Source organism: Coturnix japonica, chromosome 26 (assembly GCF_054131305.1).
Source record: "Coturnix japonica strain WE chromosome 26, WE-NBRP24, whole genome shotgun sequence".
NCBI lineage: Eukaryota > Metazoa > Chordata > Aves > Galliformes > Phasianidae > Coturnix > Coturnix japonica.
The window spans coordinates 3,647,501-3,654,391 of record NC_140688.1 but is presented as its reverse complement, the minus strand read 5'-3'; the positions used below and the strand labels follow the sequence as shown (position 1 = coordinate 3,654,391).

The 6,891-nt window shown below is 53.7% G+C and overlaps 1 long non-coding RNA gene across 3 annotated transcripts; it reads left to right on the top strand.

The window, feature by feature from the left end:
• The first annotated feature begins 3,275 nt into the window (after positions 1–3,275).
• LOC146756661 (uncharacterized) lies at positions 3,276–5,923 on the top strand. Of its 3 annotated transcripts, XR_014937288.1 has the most exons (4): positions 3,276–3,509; positions 3,665–3,749; positions 5,226–5,297; positions 5,641–5,923. It is a non-coding gene; the product is annotated as an uncharacterized LOC146756661 (long non-coding RNA). The 3 variants fall into 3 exon arrangements; XR_014937290.1 differs by lacking the exons at positions 5,226–5,297; positions 5,641–5,923 and adding an exon at positions 3,843–4,398; XR_014937291.1 differs by lacking the exons at positions 3,276–3,509; positions 3,665–3,749 and adding an exon at positions 5,049–5,134.
• Positions 5,924–6,891: the final 968 nt, after the last annotated feature.

Genomic DNA, 6,891 nt, shown 5'->3' with positions numbered 1-6,891 from the left:
CTTACTTTTACTTTGAAGGTTAGCAAAGTGTTATCTTGTGTGTTCCTGTCACACAGTATTAGGTGACTGCCACAATTATAGAGAGCTTTCAGCAACTGCATGTGCTTTTCAGCCCATTGTAAACATGGATGCTCTCCAATAATTTTGTTTGAAGTAAAGAAACTGCTGCATAATCTCACCTAAAGAGACAGAGTATCCACATTGTTTTTCTAGGCCTTTTATGGAAACATGAGGAAGTGGTGCATGAACTGGTTAAGTTTCTGGCATTTAATTTGCTGTCTTGAATGCTATGTAACAGTTCTGTAGAGTGATCAGTTGTAGTTCCAGGTTTTATTTTTCATAGAACTTTCTGATGGTGAAGCAAATGTAATTGCATTGACAGTTTCCATTACGACAAGAGCAGTCGAACAATATGAGTATGCATTATCCAATATGTCATTTGGTACAAAAGTGGAGATTTCCTTTTGCTCTAGCAGTCAGGGCATATTTAACTACTTGGAATGAAGTGTGTGAGTGTAAATTACATACATATATAAGGATTTACCCGTCAGTGTAGAGTGTGCTGAATTGAGGACTGAGTTACTGAAAGCTTAGAGTGACTTTATTAAGGAATTTTCCCTGGTATTAATGAATATATATATTTATATTTTCCCCAGGTTTTATATTTGTCATTTGAATTTTCCAGTTAGTCAGAAGTTTAGTTTTATAACATGGTAGCGTCTCTTATGTTCCGTGTTTTTCAAACATGAATTGATAGAGGTTTTTCACAGAATGTTTTAGAATCTGAGTAAGCTCACAGCTCACTTGGTGAAGGTTTTGCTCGCTTTTCTGAGAACTGTTCTATAAATTATGGCTCTGTAAGATAATAGTTTTACCTGCTTTTACAACAGTTACTTATCACTTTGTATGTCTGGACAGATAAAAGAGGCAGAAGCCAAAGCTGTTATTGAAGAGGAGAAACGAAGCCAACAGGTATCAAACTTAATTCTTCTTCCCCCCCAACCTCGTTGTGTTAATAAATCACTTGACGCACGTGCAGCCCAATCTGTATACTTTGTATAGTGTTTCTCCCAGTTACTGCTTTCAGCTGTTATGTTGTCCTTAGGTATGTGCCATGGGTGATCTACAGTGGTTAAAAGCAAGTATATTTTCTCTTAACAGTTCTCACATCTGTGGGCAAAATGGTAATCATTTGATGTCGCATTAGAATAACTGTATAATGTATACATATATTTAAATACAAAATACTTCTGATTTTTATCCATCATTTTATAATTCCTTAAATTCACAGAATTACTAAGTAGCCTCTGTAAGGTTGAATTACTGAGTGAAACTTCTTACTTACTCCCCTTTGTGAGAGTGAAGAAACCTAAATTGGTCTCTGTCCTTCAAGGTCTGGTGGGAGTGGGGAATTTTTTTGTAATTGCTGGCTCTGGTGAATGTGTGTTGTCAGCACTGTAATCCAAGAAGCTTCTGTGCCAGCTGCCTGGAAATACTATCACTAATCTTGTTTCAGAAATTAACCGTAAGCTTGGTTGCTGGTGACAGCTAACTCAGGTTTATCATCTGGGCGCTGCAGCCTCAATGCACTCCTTCCAACAGGCTTGTATGCCTGTGACAGAGCACAGACCCCCCGGTTGTACACCCCCCATCGGACCCCCCCCCACATTAGATCCCCCCCCATTGTATCCCCCCCCCCATTGAATCCCCCGCCCTCCACTGGATCCCCCCGTTGTACCCCCCCCCCCTCCCCCACTGAACCCCCCCCATCGGACCCCCACCCCATTAGATCCCCCCCATTGGACCCCCCCCGGTCTATGACCCCCCCTATTGGACCCCGCCGTTCGATCCCCCCCCATCGGACCCCCCCGGTCCCGGTCTATCCCCACTCACCGCTTCCTCCTACGGGGCTGCCAACACCTCCGCACTTTACGGCGACGCTGTCGCAAAAGCGCCGCACCCCGCTGCGCTTTACGGCGCGCCGCGAACTGCAACTCCCAGTGTCCCCCGCGCTGCGCCGCGTTACGTCTCTCCGAGGACTGCAACTCCCAGCGTCCCCCGCGCGGCTCAGGCGCAGAGCGCGCGGTGTGAAAAAGGCGGGAAGGCGTTGGGCGGGAGCTGAGGTGAAGCAAAATGGCGGCGGGGCCGGGAAGGGCCTTGGGGCGGGATGGGCGCCATTGGGCTTCGTTATAGCGGGATAACGGTGTTATTCTGGGACGTGGAGTGAGAGAGACCGGGCGGTCAGGGGGGATTTGAGGGGAAATAGTGAGGAAATAATGCTCAATGGGCATGTGTTCCCCTCAGGTGAGCGGCGCCATGGGCAAAAGGAGGAGCAGCCAGGTGACAGGTAATGACTTAAAATGGCCTCAAAATGGCCAAAAAATGGGCTTAAAATGGTCTCAAAATGTCCTCCAATGGGCCTCCAAGCGGTCTCAAAATGGCCACCAAATGGCCTCCAAGCAGCCGCAAAATGGCCTCAAAATGGCCACCAAATGGTCACAAAATGGTTTCCAAAGGGCCTCAAAATGGCCACAAAATGGCGTCCAAGCAGCTGCTGTTCCTCTTGCAGGTGTTGACCACCATGATGGCCCCAATGTCAAAGTCAGGGCAGGACTGAGGGGAGACAACAAGGGGGGGGACGACTATAGTGGGGACAACAATATGGTGGACAGCAAGGGGGGGGACATCAATGGAGGGGGCACAAATGGAGGGGACACCAATATGGGGGACAGCAATATGGTGGGCAGCAATATGGTGGACAGCAATATGGAGGACACTAATGGGGGGGACACTAATATGGGGGACAGCAAGGGGGGGGACATCAATGGAGGGTACACTAATAGAGGGGACACCAATGAGGGGGGAAACAATGGAGGGGACACCAATATGGCGGACAGCAAGGGGGGGGACATGATTGGATGGGGCACCAATGGGGAGGACAACAATAGAGGGGACACCAAGGGGGGGGACACCAATATGGCAAACACCAATATGGCGGACACCAATATGGTGGACACCAATGGAGGGGACAAAAATGGAGGGGACAGGGACACCAAGGGGAGGGACAGCAAGGGAGGGGACACCAGTATGGTGGACACCAATATGGCAGACACTAATGGAGTGGATACCAAGGGGGAGGACATCAATAGAGGGGACACCAAGGGGGGGGATACTAATATGGGGGGCACTGAGGAAGAGGAAACCAATGGAGGGGGCAGCAATATGGGGGACACCAATGAGGGGGACATCAATGGAGGGGACATCAAGGAGAGGGACAGAAATGGGGGGGACACCAATAGAGGGGGCAGCAATGAGGGGTATGTAAGTGGAGGGGACACTAATATGGGGGACACCAAGGGGGGAGACAGCAATATGGGGGACAGCAATGGGGGAGACATAAATGGGGGGGACACCAATATGGAGGACATCAGTATGGGGGCCATGATTGGAGGCGACGCTCTGGACAATGGCGGAGGGATGGACTCAGTGCATGGAGATGGAACAGAGAGGTAATGGGGGGAAATGGGAGGGTGGGGGGCAGAGGGGGGGCTGGAGGTGGAAATGGGGGCAGAAATGGGGCTTGGGGGTAGGAATGGGGCCTGGGGCCAGCAATGGGTCCCGGTGCCCCCCAGCTGATGGGGTTTGGGGTCTGTTTGGTTCCCAGCCGCTCTGATAACGGAAGCCCAGCAGCCGCCCCACAGCTCAGCGTGATGGAGGAGCTCAGCCCCACAGCGGCCCCATTGGCACAGGTAGGACAGGGCCTCTGCCCCCCCAGCGTCACCCCACAACTCCCCATGGCTATGGGGCAGGGAGCACACAGGTTATGGGGGGGTTTGTTCCAGGATGGGATGGATGGCTGCGAGCAGCAGGAGGACCAGAACAGCCCTGAGATGGGGGACCTACAGCCCCATAGTACCCCACAGCCCCATAGTGACACCGATGGGGGCACAGAATGCATTGAGGCCACCAAAGAGCCATTGGAGGGGGAGTGGGCAGCCAAAGCGGAGCCCACTTGTGGGGCAGAGCATGAGGAGCACTATGGGGCTGGCACTGTGGGGCTGCCCCACATCTCAGCACCGGAGCACAGTGGGGTGCCAGGGGGGGACACCGAGCTGCTGCAGGTAATGCCAGAGTACTATGAGAACCCATAGGGAACAGCCCCATAGCACCCCACTGCACCCCACATTGTCCCACTTCACCCCATAGAGCTCCAGTTCACCCCAGTTTACCCCCCATTCCACTCTAGGTTGCCCCAATTTACCCCAGTTCACCCCAAATCACTCCAACTTACCCCAGTTAACCCCAGTTCTCCGCCATTCACCCCCAAATCACACAAATTCATCCCAGTTCCCCCTCAGGTCATTCTCATATCCCCCAGTCCCCCTCAATTTGCCCCCATTCACCCCAAATCATCTCAGTTCCCCCCCCAAGTCACCCTCAGATCCCCCCAGTTCACCACATTTCATCCCAGTTCCCCCCAGTTCAGCCCTTGGTGCCCCAGTTCACCCCAGTTCCCCCCCATTCACCCCCAAATCATCCCAAATCACACCAATTCCCCCCCAAGTCACTCTTAGATCCCCCCAATCCCCCCCAATTCACCCCCAAATCACCCAAATTCATCCCAGTCCCCCCCCAAGTCACCCTCAGATCCCCCAATCCTCCCCAATTTCCCCCCATTCACCCCAATTCATCCCAGTCCCCCCCCAAGTCACTCTCATATCCCCCAGTCCCCCTCAATTTGCCCCCATTCACCCCAAATCATCTCAGTTCCCCCCAAGTCACCCTCAGATCCCCCCAATCCCCCCCTGTTCTCTCCCATTCACCCTAATTCATCCCAGTTCCCCCCCCAGTCACTCTCAGACCCCCCCAATCCCCCCAATTCTCCCCCATTCACCCCAATTCACCCCACATCACTCCAGTCCCCCCCCAAGTCACTCTCATATCCCCCAATCCCCCCCCATTCACCCCCATTCACCCCAGTTCATCCCAGTTCCCCCCAGTTCATCCCCTGTTGCCCCAGTTGCCCCCATTTCACCCCATTTTTCCCCCAGCCCCCCACCCCCTCCCAGCCTGCAGCCCCTCTGTGCCCTGTGGACGCCGATGGGGACCCGGCCTCACCCAGCTGCACCCCCAGGTCAAACCCCCTCCCCCCACTAGAACCCAGAGCTCATTTTGGGCTTAAAAAGCCCCGGATTGGTGCCATTTTCACCCCCTTTGACCCCCAGGAATGAGGTGGCACCACGTGAGGATGCGTCTGCGGTGCTGGGGGGGCTGATCCTCGAGCTGTCCAACCTCAAGTGAGTGCTGGGGGGGGGGTTAGGGTTAGGGTCCCATTGGCACTTATGGGGTCTCACTGTCCCCTGTGGGGTCTCACTATCCCCTATGGGCTCTCATTATCCCCTATGGGGTCTCATTGGTCTCTATGGGGTCTCACTGTCCCTGCAGCCGCCGTGTGATGAGCGCCCATCGTGCCCTATAGGGGTCTCACTATCCCCTATGGGGTCTCACTGTCCCTTATGGGGACTCTCATTGCCCCCTATGGGGTCTCATTGGTCTCTGTGGGGTCTCATTGTTCCCTATGGGGTCTCATTGGTCTCTATGGGGTCTCATTATCCCCTATGGGGTCCCATTATCCTACAGCCGCCGTGTGATGAGCGCCCATCGTGCCCTGGAGTCGCTGCTGCGGCTGCGTCGTGAGCGGAGCCGGGGGGTGAACAACAGCAGGAGGAGGAGGAGGAAGATGGAGGGGGACGAGCCAGGATGAAGCTGCAGCTGTGAGTGGGGCTTTATTGGGGGAAAAAAGCCCATAATGGTGCAATAAACACACGAGTGTGAGCAGGGCTGGAACAACACAACTACACAATAACACAACAACACAACAGGGAACGGCTGCTGAGCTCTGCTCCTGGTGCAAAGTGGTAAAGCTGACGGTGCACAACTGAAGGTGCAAAGGGATGCTGCAAAGTGATGGTGCACAAGTGATGGTGTACAAATGATGGTACAAAGTAGTGGTGCAAAGGTATGGTGCACAAGTGATGATGCACAACTGAAGGTGTAAAGTGATGGTGTAAAGATGATGGTGCACAAGTGGTGGTGCAAAGCTGATGGTGTACAAATGATGGTGCACAAGTGATAGTGCACTAATGATGGTGCACAGTTGGTGCCCAGCTGCTGCCTTCTGTCCCACGTTGCGCTCAGCACAGCCTGGGGATGACACAGAGTGCGTTATTAGTAATAGTAATTAGTAATTACGGCCTTAATTAACATCATCACCACCACAACTGCCCCGACACACACAGTACAATATGTGGGGGCCAACCCCATAACCCCTATAGCCCATAACCCCTTATAACCCCACAACCCCAAACCCCAATAACCCCATAACCCCATAGCCAACCCCGTAGCCCCATAAATAACCCCATAACCCCCACAACCCCATAAATAACCCGATAACCCACAAGCCCATCACCTAATAGCCCCTATAACCCCATACCCCATTACCTGCTATCAGTCACCGCCGTCCCCGTGTCCCCGTGCTCTCGGTGCATACACAGAGCGATATGACGCCGGGGTGAGCGGGCAGAACCTCCTGGTGTGCGCGTTGTCCCGCGTGGCGCCGCACTGCGGACACACGTAGCGCCGCAGGATGGGGCACAGCACGCGGCCACGCGCGTCCTTCAGAGCGTGGCTGCTCCACACCGCGCGGGACTCCCCGTTACGGCGGCAGAACGGGCAGAACGGGGACGGGAAACGGAAGCGGGCTGATAAGGGGGGGCGGGCCGACAGGGGGCGCTGTGGTGGTGCGATAGTGGGTCGTGATAGTGAGAAGGAGGGCCTTGGTGGTGATAGGGGGTGACATGGTGATAAGGCGGGATGGGGGGATGGGGGGGG